Genomic DNA, 20953 nt, shown 5'->3' with positions numbered 1-20953 from the left:
CTCACTTGTAATGGTAATTAGTCTCTGGGGTCCACGCAAACACTGTTAAAGGTTGGCAGCGTTAGAATAGACAATTTAACTAGGATAATGATATGCAGCTAAAAATAAATACAAAATTGCCAATTGTTGGTAGAAAAAGTAAAATAAATTAAGTTTGCACCTATAAAAAAAAAATTATGAACCCTCTGCTACAAACAGTAAATTTGCATCTAGAAATATTGTCTCATTTAAAAGGACAATCTACTCCAGAATTTGTATTCTTAAAAAAGATAGATAATCCCTTTATTACCCATTCCCCAGTTTTGCATAACCAACACAGTTATATTTATATATGTTTTACCTCTGATTACAGTGTATCTAAGCCTCAGCAAACTGCCCCTTATCTCAGTTCTTTTGACAGACATGCATTTTAGCCAATCAGTGCTGACTCATAACTCCTTGGAAATTAACACAATGTTATCTATATGGCACACATGAACTATCGCTGCCTTGTCGTAAAAACTGTCAAAATGCACTGAGTTAAGAGGCGGCCTACAACGGCTTAAAAATCAGCATATGAGCCTACCTAGGTTTAGTTTTCAACAAAGATTACCAAGAAAACAAAGAAGATTTGATGATAAACGTAAATTGGAAAGTTGTTTAATATTGCATGCCCTACCTTATTTATTAAACTTTAATTTTGACTAGACTGACCCTTTAAGAGCACCACCAGTGGCAGACTTTTGCTGTAATAATAGGTTATGGGATAGGCAGTATGGTATATTACTGGCTTTACTGCCCACCCCAGGCTACATGCTTTGCTACTTATTTGAGAGTGTCCGATTAAAAAGTGCACTGTAATAACAGTATGATGGTGGGTGGTAAGACATCTGCTCTCTTGAAAGGGACAGTCTAGTCAAAATTAAACTTTCATGATTCGGATAGGGCATGCCATTTTAGACAACTTTCCAATTTACTTTAATTATGAAATTTGCTTTATTCTCTTGGTATTCTTTGTTGAATGCTCCATCCCGTGGAGTTATTTATGAGTCAGAACTGATTGGCTAAAATGCAAGTCTGTCAAAAGAACTGAGGTAAGGGGACAGTCTGCAGAGTCTTAGATACAAGGTAATCACAGAGGCAAATAGGACTCGCATTCATTTTCACACTCCTGAATTGTCAACATTATAGCCCTCAAAAGATATAAATTACATTGTATTGATAGTAGAAAATGCAACATTGACTAATTTCATAACATAACTGCACTGAATGAATGTGTTCAAAGGGACAAGGAAGTCAATTCTAGGCTGTGGTCCAAAGTAAATAAAACCAAGCAGAGGGTATCTGCACTTTCACCTCCACAAAGTCAACAACCAGGGTGCCAGGTCCAAAAATATTAGAATGTAAAATGTAATACAGTATAATGATTAAAAATGGTTTTTCTTTTTCTTTGCAAACCCATTGAGTGCAGCCTCTCTTTTTTGGTATGTGTAATTTACATTATATATAACATCAGCACCACATACATATGAGCAGTGAAAAATCATGTTATTGAAGGCTAAAAAGGCCTCTTTTTTTGGTTATATGTTGTATAGTAGCAGGTAAGGGCATACTAAAAGCATTTTATGTCCCTTACATTTCTCATTTACATGAGTAAAACGTATTAAAACTTTAAACTCTTTTGCACACAATCTTAAATGCACATAAAACAGGTTGAGATCTGTGCATATCCTAAAAGGGCTAATTAATTAAAAACAGTTTGCTTAAAAAAAAAAAATGTTAAAAATTGCTGGCAAGTATTTTAAAATAATTTTCAAAAATAAGCAAAATTAATTACATAGCTTGACTGCCTGGAGCAGCTAACCCCACCCCTCTTATCAGTGTTTAGACACAGGCATTGCATATCAATTGAGTTCACAGCTTCTAGGCATGCTCCAGCAGATAATCCCTATGCACTTTTGCATTCTACCAAAGCAACAATAGATATAGATACAGCCATAGAAGAAAATGTGTGGGGGGAGTTAGAGCTTTTCAATTCAGAAACTAAAAAGAAAGGGTTAATGGCAAAGCACTGCAGTATAAATTTGCAGGTAAAGTAATTAAAGTACATATATTTTGTCTCTATCCCAACTTGTTTTATGTCACTTTAATCTGTCTATGCATGTATATAACTACTGAATTGTTCATTAGGAGAAAAAAGCGCAATACATGAACATCTCGATTTGCACAGATATTTGTGTGTTGCCATTTTTCCCTAATAAATCCTGCACTTGTAAAGATCCAAATGCCACAAACTGTGGCCATTTTCGGGATTCGTTTAATAACAAATCCCAAATACTTGCACGTCTATTATATTATAGTCATTTTCAGTAGTTATGAAAACTAAAATGACTGCATTATAGTGAAACCTTTCACTAGAAGAAATGTTGCCAATGCATGTAAAGCACAAAAATATTTCTATTCAAAATGTGTTTTCATGCACATTTCAATGTTGAGCTTGCATGTACCTAAGGGATATGAAATAGGGCTCCTTTAGTTACACAAATATTACTAAATAAAGTGTTAAATCAAAGAAAACAAACAGAAACACAGTTTTCTTGCTAAATAAGCACTTAGTGTAGCCACTATATTTTTTTCAGAATTTGACATTTGTTGTTGACATGAATGCTACATGAAAGTACAACACACACAGATCAGGATTTGCACAGATATTTGTGCTGCACTTTTACACATATCTGAAGCCAACTGCCATATTCGGCATTCAATAAAACGACTGCTTAATGCCAAAAAAACACAGAACTTCAGTTGGACTATTGGACTAAATGTAGCTCGCTCCCGCTCTGGTCTAGTAGCGGGAGAGAGCTACATTTAGTCCAATAGCACAATAGGGCGTGCTGTGACTAGCCAGCAAGTCCGCAAAGCGCTTTGGTTATCCAAGACCCGCTCAGTAGATCCTGGAGCGGAGTCCAACTTTAGACTAAAAAAATATGCAAAAGCTTTTAATTTTTGAAGTTACCGCTAAAATAATGTTATATAATTCTGCACTGTGGGCAGAATTATATAACATTATTCTGAACTTTTAGTGTCCCTTTAAGTTCCAGCTGCCCTCACTGCAGAGGGCAGCTGAAACTACAGAGTACATCAACTACAGAGCACATTGATCAGGACAATGAGGCAGCTTCTGAGTCTCTACAGATAGGCCCAGAAGTGGATGGGCGCAGCATGCTCGCTGCAAGCGGTGTAACCATACACATGATTGATCAGAGTGTTGTATGCCCTGCTAAAGACAAAATATGTAGAAAATGTAACCGAATGGGCCATTTTGAAGTGGCATGTAAAACGGAATACATTAAGGAGATGCAGGTGGATAGTGACCAGGAGGGTCAACAGTTTCCTTCATTGCTATGTGCAGTATACTCTGCACAGCTAGTACTATTACTGCCAGTGGTGCCTAATAGCGGAGTAGCTAGCTCTATACAAGTAATACAGATGGTTAGGAAGTGTAGGAAAATAGTGAGCTGTGTGAAGGAACAATACTATAGTATCATACAATTCAGGAAATGACAAAACTGGCAAGATAACACAACTTTAACATCTTTAGCAGCAATATTGTTGATAAATATATTGCAAAAATGCTAACTTTAAAAGTAATATTTTTGTGAGCTAGCGGTTTAAGCTGTTCTCCTCCAGCTACAATAAAATAGCCATATGGATAGAGCATTGATTGCAGAACAGTTCAAGCCATTAGCTCACATAAAATATTACTTTGAAGTTGGCAGCGGGAGCACAGGGTATTAGAATGGCACGGCTAGATTAAAAAGTAAGTTAAAAGGGACAGTCTACACTAATATAGTTATTGTTTAAAAAGATAATGCCTTTACAACCCATTCGCCAGCTTTGCACAACCAACATTATTAGATTAATATACTTTATAACATTTAAACCTCTAAATGTCTGCCTGTTTCAAAGGCTCTAAAGACAGCCTGTTAATCACATGCTTTTGACAACAGGAGACTGCTAATTCATGTGGCCCATATAGATAACAATGTGGTTAACGCCAGAAGTAATTTAATATTTAGCACAACACAATACTAAATGCAAGTCAATAGATAATAGTCACAGTCACGTGATCAGGGGGATGTCAGAAGAGGCTTAGATACAAGGTAATCACAGAGGTAAAAAGTTTATTAATATAACCTTGTTGGATATGCAAAACTGGGGAATGGGTAATACAGAGATTATCTATCTTTTTAAACAATAACATTTTTGGAGTTGACTGTCCCTTTTAAATGTATTGTAACAGTTGACATTTTTTGTTAGCAACAACACTATATGTTTGAGGTATTTTAATTATAAATGTCTTTCATACTTCATAAAATGTTTACACACTTATTTTATAAATGATTTCAACTTTTCACTGTGCTGGTTATGCAAAACTGGGGAATGGGTAATAAAAGGGATTATCTATATTTTAAAACAAAATGTATACTGTATACTGTGTAAAATAGAACACATTCAGGATCCGATTATCAAAAGTGTAAAGTTTACGTCACTTTAATGTAGCTGCACACATATTAGCAGTGAGAAATTACATCATCTTATGTAGGTATTTAAGTAAATATCTGTGATTCTAGGTAGCTGACACATAATATATATATGTTACAGATATAACAGAATGGTGCAAATAATTGCCAACCACTGATTGTGTGACCATTAAAAAACGTCAGCTAATGCTTCCTCAAAATATACCTAAAGCATATAATTATAACAAGGTATTAGGATTGTGAGTTTCCAAATTATTTGAGATGCATATGTAATGACAGGAATAAAAAATAAATCTGAAACTAGAACTACAGGCTCCCTAAACCACATTCAATTTATAGAAAAATAACCCCAAACTATCGCCGGAATACTATTTTCTAATAGCTCCTACGCACAGAGAAACGTACTATATGTGAATGCAGGGGTCCTGGTGAATATTTACATATACATTTCCCCGGATGTGAACTGGAAGGGATAAATGTGCGCTATGATGCAGTGCCCGCTGTAAAAAGCAACTGCGGTGCCTCTGATCTGACCACCCTTTGGCTGCAGAGGTGGGCATCAACCAGGGTTAGAATTAACAACAAACACAATGCCGCCCGTTTTACTGAGCTCCGAGCGCGTGGGCAACGCACCTGACAAAGGAGCAGAGCCTCACAGCCACCCTAGCTCGCAGCTGGCCGCCATTTTCCTTTCCTTCTTCCTCTTGATGTAAAAAAAATCCAGGGTGGGAGGGAACAAAATGAAGAAGGTACCGGAAGAAGTATACCTAGTAGGAGGCGGAGGAGGATACTATCAGCAAACTCTGGATCCTAGAGGGTGATATGTGACGTCATTAAGAACCGCCAATGATAGGAGGAAGGAAATGGAATATGAGTGCTATTGCAAGCGGATAAGGAATCGGGTGTACTTTCCTCATAGAAACTAGAAAGTAATATAGCTTTTTGTGTAAAAAAACAAAACAGCTTTGCTTAATTGGACAATATACACCATTTTCATATAACTGCATGTAATACACATTAATATAAAGAATAATATGCACAGATACTGTATAAAAATGAGATTTTAGGGACTGTCCCTGGAAATGCTACCTCTTTTGCCTAACATTCGGTGTGTTTATATACATACATACATAGATATAGATGTAGTGTATTATTTAAAGGGACAATCTAGACCCAATACATCATTTTGATAACTTATTGTTACACAACAGAAGAGCATCCTGCAACACCTGTAAGCTTGTAAGAAGTACCGTACATGAAACATTTAACCTTTTAACGCCGTTATGCCGTTCTATTCCGCCATAATTACACTGGGCTTTAGTGCCGTTCTGACGAAATAGAACATCATAACCGTTGGCTGTCCTAAAGCCAACAGCGCTTCCATGATGTGATCGTGGGCTGGAGGGCGTGCCCTAGCATCACAGGGATGCCCCCTGACCCGATCCCATCATTGAAATCTCGTGATCGCGTGCACAATCGGAGGATTTCAATTTGTTTACATCGGAAAGTTCCGATGTGGACAAATTAACCCGGTCATCAAAGGGTTAAAAATTCATTGTTTGTTAGCAACTGAAAATGGCCACCAAGCTTCACCCACAACTTTCTTCTTGTCCAGTTAGCTGTTTTCTTTGTATGACAGTTCAGCAGTGCACGTTTAATATTTTTAAGTTAACAATTTCAGATTGCACATGTGCAGTGTTTTTTTCCCCCCCTAAGCCAGAAATGCAGGGGACATTTATTGCAGGCGGACCAGCATCAGTTCCTACAAATATTGATAGTTCTATTGCAAGTGATTATTATTACAGGTATACCTCATTTTACAGCGCTTCACTTTACAGCGATTCGCTAATACAGCGCTCTGTGGAGCTGAAGTTCAACCTCCAAGAATTTTGAAACAGTGCTGTAATAATTGTGATATTGCAAGAAAGGTGACTGCTACCATTTTGTTATGCTAAGTTCACTCTGTTTACAGCATTACAGTGCAATTGGCAAATTGTACTACAATAATTGTCACTATTTTACAGGTACAGTATTTATAAAATACTAATTGAATACTGTGCTGTGCTAGTGTTAAACTAAACGTAGCACTACTGCACCCCTAATATAAGTTAGTTCAAACATGTTTTCAAGTTTTTTAAACACACTGGCAAGTGAATAAAAAGCTAAAACTGCCTTGTTTCACTTTAAGGCGGTTTTCACTTTACAGCGGGGCTCCGGTCCCTAACCCGCTGTATGAGCGGGGTATACCTGTATATAGATAATCTTTATATTCTCATGTTAAGAAAATTTTATTTTATTCAATTGTTGATTTATGTTATTGTTAATAAAGTCTAATAAATTATAGCTTCTCATTCCTTGAATGTTATGAACCACCATTGTCAGGATCTCCCGGTCTGTGCAGGTGGACACATCTCTGTACCTCTCCTTCATATACTGTATAGTTCTGCATGCTGTAGGAATTTTATTGTGCTCATAGCTATTTACTACATGAGTGGTGCTCCAGTGCTCTGAGCTGGTGACTACTGATATTGATATTAGTTGGCTTCCTTTTCTGAGGTTACACCTCATGATCACTCCTTTGATCTTTGTATGATCAATAGTTGGTTATTTGCTGTAATGCTAGCTGGAGGTGTTGCTCAATCAGACACTTACATGCCTAGTGCAGGCATTCTTATTTAGGAAAATTAGTCTGTTCACATATTCACTAAAGCAAAGCATACCTCTGGAGCAAATTATTGAGATCATATCATCTCTTTCAATAATTGCATATTTACCAGGTTCCATTCTCGGTGGTGTTCTATTTTATAACTAATGGATCTGTGCTGCCCAACCGTGCAATAGATATAGGTTTATCATATTCATGTTAGATAATGGTCTTTCACTCCTATAAAGCCTGCAGTTTCATATAACATCGACAAAAGCGCATAATAGAATGTTTAACATATATTTTCAGATTCTCTCTTGAATGTCATGATGTTTCTTATTTTTTGGTGAGGTGAAAAGACCTTATAGCATCGAAATTATGACACACACTACAGCACCCATAGCCCCATGTATGCAATATCACCAATAGCTATTCTGGAAGCGGCAATCATTTCCAGACCTCTGAGATAGTAACTGGGCTACATGTCATATTTGTCATGGGAATAAAAACCAGGACTTTCTACTAACATAATACACAGCAGTAAAGTGTTGTCAAAAATTCTAAAATAAAACCTACACTTGTGTGTTAGAAAAATCATGAGGTGTGTGAGTATAATGCTAATGAAGAAATTAAGCACTTTCATTACATTGTACTGGTTGTTTTAAGGAGAAAGCCTCTACTGTGGGCAAAATTTATCAAGCCCCGAAAAAATGCGCCTAAAAAGTCGCAATTATTTCCGCAATAGTTCGCAATGTGTGAAGTCAAAAATGTCGCCAGTATTTATCAAAATTCTAGCAACATTTTTGGGGTAAAACTTTTTTGCGATGTCAAGCGAATGGCTGATCCTAGTTTTCTTGCAAAAATTTAATTTTCACTTTATTTATCAATCTTAATTTTAGACACCGGTAAATGGTTTATTGTTTTAATCAAGTGATCGTTTGTAAGAATGTTATTTCTTATATATTAAAGTTATTTTTATTTTGCCCCTCCTTTGGCTCTGTTTCATTGAGGAAGGTTGCCCGTTTTTTGGAACTTATCTTTGTTCTTTTTAATACACTTCTTTCAATTGCACTTAATTACATTTCTTGTAGTAATTTATGCTTAGACCATCTGGCCCCGGGCTCCCTCCACTTTATTACGCCCATAACCTCATTGTGGGATATTGGGGAATCCAAATAATCTAAATCTTCTGATGACAGGATGATGTAATGGTATATTTTTTTTCAAAAGAGCTTTATTAACTTTCGGCTAGATTACCAGTTTTGCGTTATGAGTGAAAAAGCTTCATAACGCTGCTTTTTCACTACCGCTGCTATTACGAGTTTTGCAGGTACAAGTAGCCCTCAGTTTACGCCGGGGTTAGGTTTCCAGAAGGAATGGTTGTAAATCGAAACCGTTGTAAATTGAAACCCAGTTTATAATGTAATTCAATGGGAAGTGAGGGAGTTAGGTTCCAGGCCCCTCTCAAAATTGTCATAACACCTAATACATTATTTTTAAAGCTTTGAAATGAAGACTTAAAATGCTAAACAGCATTATACACCTAAATAAATCATCACACAACACAGAATATATAATTAAACTAAGTTAAATGAACAAAAACATTTGCTAAAACAGCATTATAAACCTAATAAAAAAATCATACAACACAGACTTTACCTGCATTTTTTGCAAACAGTTCTTTCTATGCATTCCAATCTGGACTTATTTATAGACAGGAAGATCTTGTTCCTTTGAAAGCTGCTCGATAGCTCAGGTCTAGCTAGACTAATTGCATCAGCCAATAGGATTTTTTTCACCTTTAATTCCGATTGGCTGATAGAATTCTTTCAGCCAATCAGAATGCAAGGGACACCATCTTGGATGACGTCCCTAAAGGAACCTTCATTCTTCAGTAGCCGTCGTCAGAAGGGGATGCTCCGCGCCGGATGTTTTGAAGATGGAGCCCGTCTGGAGGACCACTTCTTGCCGCTTGGATGAAGACTTCTCCCGGCTTCGTTGAGGACTTCTGCCCGCTTGGATGAAGACTTCTCCCGGCTTCGTTGAGGATGGATGTCCTGTCTTCAAAAATTGTAAGTGGATCTTCAGGGGTTAGTGTTAGGTTTTTTTAAGGGTTTATTGGGTGGGTTTTATTTTTAGCTTAGGGTTTGGGCTGAAAAAGAGCTAAATGCCCTTTTAAGGGAAATGCCCATCCAAATGCCCTTTTCAGGGCAATGGGGAGCTTAGGTTTTTTAGGTAGGTTTTTTTTTTTTTGAGGGTTTGGTTGTGTGGGTGGTGGGTTTTACTGTTGGGGAGTTGTTTATATTATTTTTTTACAGGTAAAAGAGCTGATTTCTTTGGGGCAATGCCCCGCAAAAGGCCCTTTTAAGGGCTATTGGCAGTTTAGACTATGTTTTTTTTTTTTTTTTTTGATAGGGCTATTAGATTAGGTGTAATTAGTTTAAATATTTGATCATTTCTTTTTTATTTTGTGTAATTTAGTGTTTATTACTTTTTCTAATTTAGTTAATTGCATTTAATTAATGTAATTGATTTAATTATAGTGTAAGGTTAGATGTTAGTGTAAGACAGGTTAGGTTTTATTTTACAGGTAAGTTTGTATTTATTTTAACTAGGTAGCTAGTAAATAGTTCATAACTATTTACTAACTAGTCTACCTAGTTAAAATAAATACAAACTTACCTGTGAAATAAAAATAAAACTTAAGCTAGATACAATGTAACTATTAGCTATATTGTAGCTAGCTTAGGTTTTATTTTATAGGTAAGTATTTAGTTTTAAATAGGAATTATTTAGGTATTAATTTCAATTTTTATTTAGATTTATTTTAATTATGTTAAAGTTAGTGGTGTTAGGGTTAGGGTTACGTTAGGGTTAGACTTAGGGTTAGGTTTAGGGGTTAATAACTTTAGTATTATGGCAGCGACGTTGGGGGCAGCAGATTAGGGGTTAATAAGTGTAGGCATGTGGCGGCGATGTTGGGGGCGGCAGATTAGGGGTTAATAACTGTAATGTAGGTGGCGGCAACATTGGGGGCGGCATATTAGGGGTTAATAACTAATGTAGGTGGCGGGGACGACAGATTAGAGGTCAATAAGTATAATGTAGGTGTTGGCGATGTCAGGGGCAGCAGATTAGGGGTGTTTAGACTCGGGGTTTATGTTAGGGTGTTAGGTGTAAACATAACTTTTCTTTCCCCATAGGAATCAATGGGGCTGCGTTACGGAGCTTTACGCTCCTTTATTGCAGGTGTTAGGCTTTTTTTTTAGCTGGCTCTCCCCATTGATGTCTATGGGGAAATCGTGCATGAGCACGTAAAACCAGCTCAAAGCAGCGCTGGTATTTGGGTGCGGTATGGAGCTCAACGTTGACATATTGCCTACTAACGCCTGGTTTTTGCAAACCTGTAATAGCAGCGATATAGGGAGGTGAGCGGTGGAAATAACTTGCAAGTTAGCACCGAGCCGCTCATAACACAAAACTCGTAATCTAGTCGATAGACAGGTATTACAAAAGATTAATTTATTGTGAGGTCATACAGTTTGTGAATGGAAACAGACTCACTCGTTAGGGTGAAGTAATACAAAAGAGAGTCCAGCAGCTTCCTAAGCTGTTGATGTTACAAAATAAAGTCTATCAATATTCCAAGTTATTCCATATGTGGTTGAAGGATGTTGTGAGTTAGAATGAGAAGAAACATATACATCAACATAATATTATAATACAAATCACCATTTTAATGGGGTTTTAGGATCTTTTTGTTATGTTGTAAAAATATTTTTGTGACCATGTGTATCTAATGGGTTGAGGTATATGATATGTTATGACACCATCTTCATGTATGCTGGAGTGTTCTGTACGTTTTCCACATGTCTAGCATGGCTTTGTGTAGATCTGTAGTTCCCTGTTGTATGTGGTGGTATCTCTCTAGGTGTATCAGTGTGTCTACATGGTATTTCCATTCCTCTAATGTTGGTGCTGTTTGTGACTTCCAGTGTTTTGGAATTAGTATCTTAGCGCTATTCAGTAGGATCATCATCAAAGCTGTATGTGCCTAGTTGTTAAATTTAGGTAGTTTCAGAAACAAGAGCGTCTTGGGGTCATTTGGTGGTGCTGTCCCCACAACACTCTTTATATGAGTGAGTATGTCAGTCCAGAACATATCTAGTTTAGGGCAATCCCACCAGATGTGTCTAGTTGTGCCATCTTCCCCGCAATCTCTCCAGCACTTCCCTGAGGCTGATTTGTATATGCGCTTAAGTCTACTAGGTGTGAGGTACCATCTAGATAGAAACTTGTAACTAGATTATTGAATACTTACTCATATTTAAGGCTTTTTTGGTTATCTAAAGGCAGTCTGCCATTTCTGAAATGTGATGTCCCCTAAAAGTTCCTTTTCCCAAGCATTGGTGTATGTGGGGAGGAGATGTGTGTCTTCTAGAAGTAAGAGTTTGTATTGTAAAGATAAAGCATGGTGCGTGGGTGTGGCCTCGAGGCATAGAGTCTCAAAGGGGATTACTTGCCTTGTAATGTGCTGTTTCTGTGGGTGCGTTGTCAGGTAGTGGTTAAGTTGTGCATGCGAATACCAGGTCATTGATATTTCGGGTATAATCTCTAAAATTTAATTGAGGGGGCTAAGTTTGCTGCCTTCCATTAATGTGCATATTGTCCCTGAGCCAAGGTTTGTGTGTTTATCATGTAGGATCACTTTGTGGTTCCAAGGAAGTGAGGGGTTGTGCAATATAGACATCAATAGAGTGATTATTGTCGAGATGTTTGTTGAGGTGTGTAAGATTTTGTTCCATATAGAGAAAAAGTTCAAGTACAGTGGGTATGTTAGAGTTGCTTTTGGTCTGTGAGTTGCCAAGCAAACTTTCCAACGTTATTGGTTTCAAGGATATCATGGGCTAGTTGGACCCAGTTCTTATTTGGATTGTTCTAGCACCAGTCTAAGAGTCTATGAAGTGTGATAGCTTTTTTTAAACAAGGATATGTGGTACTCCCAAACCTCCTCTATCCTTTGGTAAATATATTGTTCGTCTAGCTACTCTGGGTCTGATCCCCCATATATATTGTTCTAGAATGGATTGGATTTTGTGTAGATAATTTATTGGTAGTGGTATAGGTGTGGTTTGGAGTAAGTACAACAATCTAAGTAATATATTAATTTTTACTACATTAATCCGGCCTAGGCAGGATATTGTCTTGTTTCTCCAGCTTGAGAGATCTGCGACCAGTTCACCTTCTAGGCGTTTGTGATTAGATTGAAAGATTACTTGGGGATCTGGTGAAAGATAAATCCCCAGATATTTAATTTTGACTTGTTGTTTTTTCAAGGAGATTTATTTAAGTTGAGGTGCAAGTTTGACACTTTACCGTAGTCCCTAAAGACTTCCAGTGTTTCAGGTAGAGAGGTGTCTACATTTGTCAGTGTGAGCATGACATCATCTGCATAAACGGATAACTTGTGTTCTCGTGTTCTTGTGTGTATCCCTGTAATTTGGTTCTCACCGCGGATCTTTTGTGCAAGAGCTTCAATGGAGATTACAAAAAGTATGGGTGAGAGTGGCAAACCCTGACATGTTCCGTTTCTTAATAGACCATTCACTTTCACCTGTGCATTGGGTGTGCGGTAAAGGGAGAATATGTATTTTATAATGGTTTCGCCAAATTTAATTTTCTCCAGGATTGACCTTAAGAATTGCCAAAGAACCCTGTCAAAGGATTTCTCTGCATCTGTTGAAACAAGTATCATAGGTGTGTTGTTTTGTTGGGCATATGTTATGAGTTGGGATATTTTCAGGGTATTGTCGCATGCTTTTCTGCCGGGGACAAATCCTACATGGTTCGGGTGTATCAGTTTGAGTGTTTATTTATTCTAGTGGCCAGTACTTTAGCATATATTTTGATGTCGGAATTTAGCAGAGAGATGGGGGTAAAAGTTTTCTGGTCTATCCAGGTTTTTCCCTGGTTTAGAGAGTACCGTTATATGTGCTCCTAGCATTTGGTCAGTGAAGCCACCTTCTGTCAATAGTGAGTTGAATAGGGATGTGAGGGGTTGTAGAACATGATGGATGTAAGTAGGTCTTATAGTACCTTATACTGAGTCCATCTGGGCCTGGACTCTTCCCATTGGGCATGCTTTTATGGCTAACTTGATCTCCTCTGGTGTGATTAGTTTGTCAAGGCTTTCTGCATCTTCTTTGTGAAGAGTGGGGAGGTTCAAGTCAGAAGTAAAGTTGTCTATGTCAGTTTGAGAGCATTTTTTATTTAAATTGTACAGCTCCTCATAGTATTGTCAAAATGTTTCGGCAATGTTTTTGCTGTCCTTGTGTATGTGGCCCTGTTTGTCAGTTGTCGTATAGATATGTGTATTTAGTTGTTTGTGCTTAAGTGCTTTTGCTAAAGACGAGCCTGTTTTGTTGTTTATGTCAAAGTATTTTTGTTTCGGTAGGTTGGATTTGCGCTGGTACTCTCTGGTAAGGTGTATGTTTAAATCATTTCTAGCTTGCTTTAGGAACTCAAGGATATCATTAGACGAAGGATTTTTCTTGTGCTCTGCTTCCCAATAGCGAATTTGGGATAGTGTGGAATTCAAAAATTGCCTATTGTCTTTGACTTCCCTAGCCTTGTACTTAATGAATTCTCCTCTTATTACACACTTGTGGGCTTCCCACAACGTGGTGTGTGTCTTGTTTCTGTTTTCTCTAAAGTAGTGCCCTAGAGTTATTTCTACTTCTGACTTGATTATGGGGTTATTTAAGAGGAATTCTTCTAGTCTCCAAAGGAATGGTGTAATGGTATGATTTTTAAGATTATAGAGGGAGGAATAATATGTTCTAAAAGCTTCTGCAATAGCTAAACTGTCTTTAGAAATCTGTCCCTGTTTGTCTAATATTTTGTGGACAAATGTTCTGAATTGTTGACATTTTAGTGCCGTTGCCAATAATGAGCTTGGTTTATCTCTGTGTTCAAAGTATTGTTGGTTAGTATGTAGGGAAAAAAAATTAAAACGACCTCTGCATACTATCTACAACATGTCATATTAATGGTCGTCATTCAAACACCCTAAATGTTAAAAAGAAAAAAAAGAAAGACCTATGGATGTACTTAATTGTCTTTCTGTTGCTCACAATACCCAGGACAAGAAAAAGAAGAAAGGAGAAAGAGAAGAGGAAACAGCGAGAGGAAAAAAAAACCTTCTTTCTCCCCAACACTCCCAAATCCCCTAACACCCCCATCTTGCAAAAAAAAAAAAACTTTTTCAGCATTTAGGTAACAAGCAGCTCTCTTTGAAGTAAATGTTTAACATAATTTGAGTTTTGCAGATGGGACAAAAGGTGAATTAGGGAATTCTCTCTATAACTCTGAATTAGGCTAAACCAATTTAAACAACATTTCTTGATGATCTTTTCAGTTAACATGGCTGTGTCATATAGTTCTGTTGCCGTTTGACTGCATTAAATTTACAAATTCAGAAATACTAGGCTCTTTCCTATTTTTACAGGTTTTGAGTATCAGATGTCTACCCCCTAAAATTGCTGTGTTTATAAACTGTTCTTTGTCCCACTTATTTTTATTTTCTTATAAGAGAAATATATCTATTTTTTCCAGTGAAATGTTACCTTTTAACATTTTACTCAGCACCAGTATTTTTTAATTTTAGGGCAGCTCCAAAATATATGATTAAAATCAGTGCCCAATAAATTACAACAAGAACAATGTGAATCCATGTGCTTATAAATTCATATTTTTTCGTAGCAAATTAGGCATATACAGATACAAAACATTTAATATATTTAATATTCTAATTTATATATTTATTGAATTGTGTAGCCTTATCAGGTAAAACATATAGTAATATACAAAGCCACTTACCCGAATTGGGAGTGTGGCGGGGAAGCTCTGTAGTAGCTAAGATAATCTATATCTGGTTTTGGGATAGTAATATAGAGAAGTATTTCAGGTCTCCTAGTTGAATCTTACCCTGATAGTAACCCTTGAAATAAGTAAGAGAGGGTAAACTGTGGTTAGATCCAGGTTATTGTTGTAAGAGCGGGTGGTATGAATATCAGTTATATATTTTGCTATATTACACAAATTAAGAGACTTTGATAGGGAATTCATGGAAAGGTATATCACAAAAAATAGGTCTCCAGCTATGCCTATAAAGAGAGATAAAAGACAGAAATCCTTACAAGACACTAGCCAAGAAACTAGCTCAACATGTTCAGATAATAATATAGAAACGCAATTAACAACTAATCAGCTAGCGGACCTAATATTACCTCAATTTGATATGGTTAAAAAAGAAATCTCTGATCTTTCAATCGAAATCAGACAGTTTGCAAGCAGAATAACTGAGGATGAAAATCGGGTATCAGATTTAGAAGACAGAAATTATAAGCAGGATGTAAACATGGCCAGACAGACAGAAATGATTAAGGCATTGCAATCAAAGGTTGAAGACCTAGAGGATAGATCTAGACGGAGTAATGTAAGGATAGTGGGGTTACCGGAATCAAAGGAGTATGAAGATTTAGTGACATTTGGTGCCATTACACTGCCAAATTTATTGGGGATACAACCTGAAAATGGCATATTGCAAGTAGAACGTGCACATAGGGTTGGGGGTGCTAGACACTCTCCAGGAGGGAATCTACGCCCTAGAATGATTGTGATCAAATATTTAAACTTTCAAGATAAAGTGAAAATAATGCAATATTACAGAAAAATCCAAACACTTACTATAGATATGAAAGAAATTCTGTTATTTCAGGATTTTTCTGTTGAGACATCAACAAAAAGACACGCAATGGCACCATTTTGTACAAATTTAATTAAAGCAGGACTAAAGGCTACTATGAAATACCCTGCAAAAATTACAGTCCTTGGGATAGAGGGTAACACAGTGTTAAATACAGTAGAAGAAGCTAAATTGTTCTACCAGGATAACAATATTGAAGTAGGTAATTATGGATAAAGGCAGAAGGTACTTGAGTATTTGGTTTAAAGGTATAGTTGGATTTAGGACATTGGGAGAGAGGGGGGATGGAAAGGTTTTTTTTTCCCTTTCTCTTCTCTTCGACAGCACCAGATATAATATAGTTAATTAATATGTCATTGAAACTATTATCTTGGAATGTGGGGGGGATAACCTCCCCCATTAAACGTAAGAACATATTAAAAATGGTGAAAAAGTATAAGGCAGATATTATATTTTTACAGGAGTTACATCTTAAAAATACAGAGATACAAAAGCTGAAAACAAACTGGATTGCTGAGATAATTGCTACTCCATGTGACAAGCGAAAATGTGGAGTGGCGGTCCTTTTTAATAAAAATTTAACCTACTCAATTATATATCAAGAACTAGATCCTTATAAAAGATATGTTATCCTACAGGTTAAAATAGATACCATTGTCTGGACTTTATGTAATATATACACCCCAAATAAGCTGGAAATGAAATTCTGGGATACCCTCAAAATAAAATTAATGCCATACCTAGGACAAAACTTGATACTAGCCGGTGATATGAATAACACTCTAAATCCTGAGATAGACAGATTTAAACTTAGACGTAAAATAGCCAATTACAGGGAAGCAAAATTTTTCCGGAAATTTACAAAAGTAATCAGGGTGAAGTATATATGGAGGTTACAAAACCCGGATGAGCATGTATATACTTGTGAATCTAAAACATATAATAATTTCTCTCGAATAGCTATGTTCTTGGTGGATGAGCAGTTATTTAAATATGATATTGAAACCCATATTGCAGATATAATGCTTTCAGATCATGCGATTATTAGTTTAAAAATTTATACAGCAAATCTGAAGCAGAAGAAGACAAATACTTTCCGTTTCCCGAGTTTCATGAATAATAATATGCAGTTTGTACACTGGTTAAAACAAAAATGGCGTGAATATCTACTTCATAATAAAGAACATGTAAGTAGAACTGAGATATTGTAGGAGGCGGGTAAGGCAGTTATACAGGGAGAGGGGAAGGCGTATATGGTAAAGTTATTCCGGAAGAATAAAGCCAGAGAAATGCAATTACCAAATCAGCTTAGAAACTCCTATGAAAGCTATTTAAAAAATCCTAATGATAACACATGGAGTAAATATAAAGATGCAAGAGCAGAAATTGAACATTTCATGAAGGAAAAATGGGCACAAGAAGAGTTAAAAGCTAGGTCTCTATATCAGGGGTATCAAGGGGTATCGGAAAACATCTCGCTAAGTTGGTTAAATTTCGGAAAAAATTAAATATGATACCTGCAATTAAAAGTGCAGGAAAACTTCATACTGGTACATCAGAAATCAGGGAGCTATTTTTGAAGTATTATCAAAATTTGTATTCAGAGGGGAATATAGATCTACAAGTGAAAGATCAATTCTGGGATGGCTTAAAGGTTCCAAGGATATCTCAGGAAGCATTGCAACTGATAATTGTGCCAATTACGGAAACACAAGTAGTAAACATAATTAAAAAAGCTAAATCTGGGAAGGCACCTGGACCAGATGGCCTTACTGCCGAATTTTATAAAATTATACAGGAGGAGATTGCTGGGACATTAACCAAATTATATAACGATTATTAGCTTAAAAAAGACATGCACTCACCGTACTTTTCGAACTCAATAATAACATTAATATATAAAAAAGGGAAAGACCCAGAGGATATGTCCTTGTACCGCCCTGTCTCATTGCTGAATCATGACTATAAAATACTAATGTCATTAATAGCAGAAAGGTTGAAAAAGGTAATAGTAGATGTAATACATCAAGATCAGGCAGGGTTCATCCCAGGTAGAAATGCTGCACGTAATATGCGCAGAGTATTAACGGTTGTAGATCATATCCATCAGAGAGTCCAGGACGCCGGGGGGAGGTATAATCAGTACAAAGATAGGGACTTGGCAATACTCACAGTGGACGCTGAAAAAGCGTTTGATTCCATTGTATGGAATCACTTATTTACATCATTAGAAAAGTTTGGCTTCTCCGGTGCACTGGCCGATCTGGTGGGTATGATCTATAACAAACCTAAATCACAGCTATTGGTCAACGGAGAACTTTCGCAACACATAACCTTGGAGAAGGGTACACGTCAGGGTTGCCCACTGTCTCCACTTTTGTTTGATATCGCATTAGAACCTCTTGCTATTTATATTAGGAAAGAACTGCAACCAGTTAAAAAAGGTACTCAAAATGTCCTGATTTCTTTATATGCGGACAATATTTTGATGTTCTTGCAGAATACAGCCAGCAGTATTCCAGGTTTTCTGGATGTAATAAACAAGTTTAGTTTATTCTCTGGTTATAAGATAAATCCAAGTAAATCTGAATTATTGTGGATCAATAAAACAAGAGACAGTGGCCAATATATCTTTAAAGAAGTACAATATATTAATTACTTAGGTATAAAAATTAGCAGGAACCCGAAGGAATGGTATCAACTAAACTATTCAGATCTCCTGGATAAAATACAGATTGATTTGGTTAAATGGAATATATACTGCCTGTCATTAACTGCAAGAATTACGTTAATTAAAACAATAATTTTTCCTAAATTGCTATTTTTATTACAGAATTTACCATTATTCATGTTAAAGAAAGATATAGATAGATATAATAGGGCATGTTCTGGTTTCATATGGGGAAAGAAGAAGCCACGTATAGCTATGGAAAAATTGAGCTATGGCAAACAATTTGGTGGTTTTTCTTTACCTAATATAAAGATATATAATCATGTCACATTAATACAATTTGCCATAGACTGGCTTGTGAAGGCAGATCATGTGACTTACTATAATTTAGAAAATGAAATGATTAAGCCATTTAATTTACAGGCAATATTGCATTGTCCAAGCAGACAGTTACCGAGCAATGTAAATAAAATGGTGACATTCACCAATATAGTCACAGCATGGCAAAAATATTGTAAGTTGGTGGGACAGGAATATCAGGTGTCTATGTATCTCCCTATGATAGGTACGGTAGATTTTTCACCTGGGAATCACAACAATGTCTTCCAGGAATGGCAAAAAAAAGGTCTTATATATTTTTCTCAGATAAGGGAAACACAAAAGGGGGTAATTAAATCTTATGAGAAGCTGATCCAGGAATTTGAGTTGCCAGCTAAACAGTTTTATGAATATCTACAAGCAAGACATATTATAGATACATATGTAGGAAGATTTGGGCCAGATTGGGCACAACCAGGTATTGATGTAGGTCTAACACTTTATAAAATAGGGATAAGCTCTATATCATTTTGGTATCAAAACGTAATGAAACTTAGGGGGCAGCAGCATATTAATCAGATGAAGGAGAAATTTTTACGATATTTTCCGACATTACAAAGTCAAGATATACTTGATAGTATGAATCGGACTGTAGAAGCCACAGATAGAGTTAATTTGAGGGAGTCACAATGTAAGGTAGTGAATAATTTCTATTTAACCCCAGAAAGGATTAGTAAATGGTTTCACCTGCAGAATTGCTGCTATAAATGTAATATGTCAAACGCTGATCTGATGCATTGTTTCTGGAAATGTCCTAAAATACAACAGTACTGGATGAAAGTGCAATTCTGGTTAAATAAAGTGGTAAATTACAAGATAAGATAAAATTCATTCTAATTTTTTTTTTTAATTCAGCAGAGAATCTGGAAGATAGATACCTGATAAATTTAGCTATTCTAACTGCAAGGCATCTAATTTGTAAGAAATGGAAACAAAAAATGACTCCAAGCTTACAGGAATTTATTAATAATATGAAAAGCCAAATGATATTGGAACGATTGAACTTAAAATCTGATTTAGAAACACAATATCGGAAGTTTTTTAAGAAATGGAAAAATTATATTTGTTCATGGTCTTTAGTGGAACAGCGTTAATTTATCAAACCTTTACAAGATACACTGCCCTTTTTGAATTTAATAGTTGCGGAAGAGTTACCCATACAATGGGTATAATATCTGTGAGGAAGTATAGGAAGAGAAGAGTTTAAACCATATTTTGGATATATTGATTTTTTGTTTCCTCTACCCCTCCCCTTTCTCTCCATTTTCCAGTAAAATACTCTATCATGATACAGTATAAGCAGGCAAATATAGTGTGTTTAAAGTGGATAGAGAAAGGGAGAATATACAATTAAAAGGTTGGATGGGGTGTCTTTCTTTTTAAATAGAATGTATACCGAAACTAAGGTGATATTATATTAGTTATTAGAATAACAATTGTAAATGGAATTGTTTCATGCATATTAGTTATCAGAGTACAATTGGATATGGAACTGTTTCATGGAAATGGATATTGTCATTTTTTTGCTTTGTTTTTTGTTTTTCTTCTTTTTTCTTATTGTCTGATGCAGATGGTATGTTCTGTTTATTTGATATCTTTTTTCCCTTTAATAAAAAGTATATATAAAAAAAAAAAAATCAATTTAATATATTTATATATAAAATATTATAAAGAAATTATAAATAAAAATAAATCAAAGTAAACAAAGCAGTCCTTAAAGGGTCATGAAACCCAAATGTTTTCTTTCATGATTTAGAAAGAGTATGTGATTTTAAACAACTTTCTAATTTACTTCTATTATCTAAATTGCTTCATTCTCTTGATATCCTCTGCTGAAAAGCATATCTAGATAGGCTCAGTAGTTGCTGATTGGTGGTTGCACATAGCTGCCTCGTTTGATTGGCTCACCCATGTGCACAACTGTTTCTTCAGCAAAGAATATCTAAATAATGCAGCAAATTAGATAATAG

General features: G+C 36.0%; 1 protein-coding gene across 5 annotated transcripts in view; it reads right to left on the bottom strand.

The window, feature by feature from the left end:
• The window catches only part of BCLAF1 (BCL2 associated transcription factor 1), a 157570-nt gene extending 152314 nt beyond the window's left edge, over positions 1-5256 (bottom strand). For 3 of the 5 annotated variants that reach the window (XM_053710892.1, XM_053710895.1, XM_053710896.1), the window contains exon 1: positions 5157-5256. The gene's annotated coding sequence lies outside the window, so the exon portion shown is untranslated. The remainder of the gene's footprint in view (positions 1-5156) is intronic. The other 2 variants (XM_053710897.1, XM_053710894.1) reach the window with 2 other exon arrangements.
• Between the last annotated feature and the right edge of the window lie 15697 nt (positions 5257-20953).

Source organism: Bombina bombina, chromosome 4, assembly GCF_027579735.1.
Source record: "Bombina bombina isolate aBomBom1 chromosome 4, aBomBom1.pri, whole genome shotgun sequence".
NCBI lineage: Eukaryota > Metazoa > Chordata > Amphibia > Anura > Bombinatoridae > Bombina > Bombina bombina.
The sequence above is the reverse complement of the archived record's forward strand: the minus strand, read 5'-3'. Positions and strand labels throughout refer to the sequence as shown.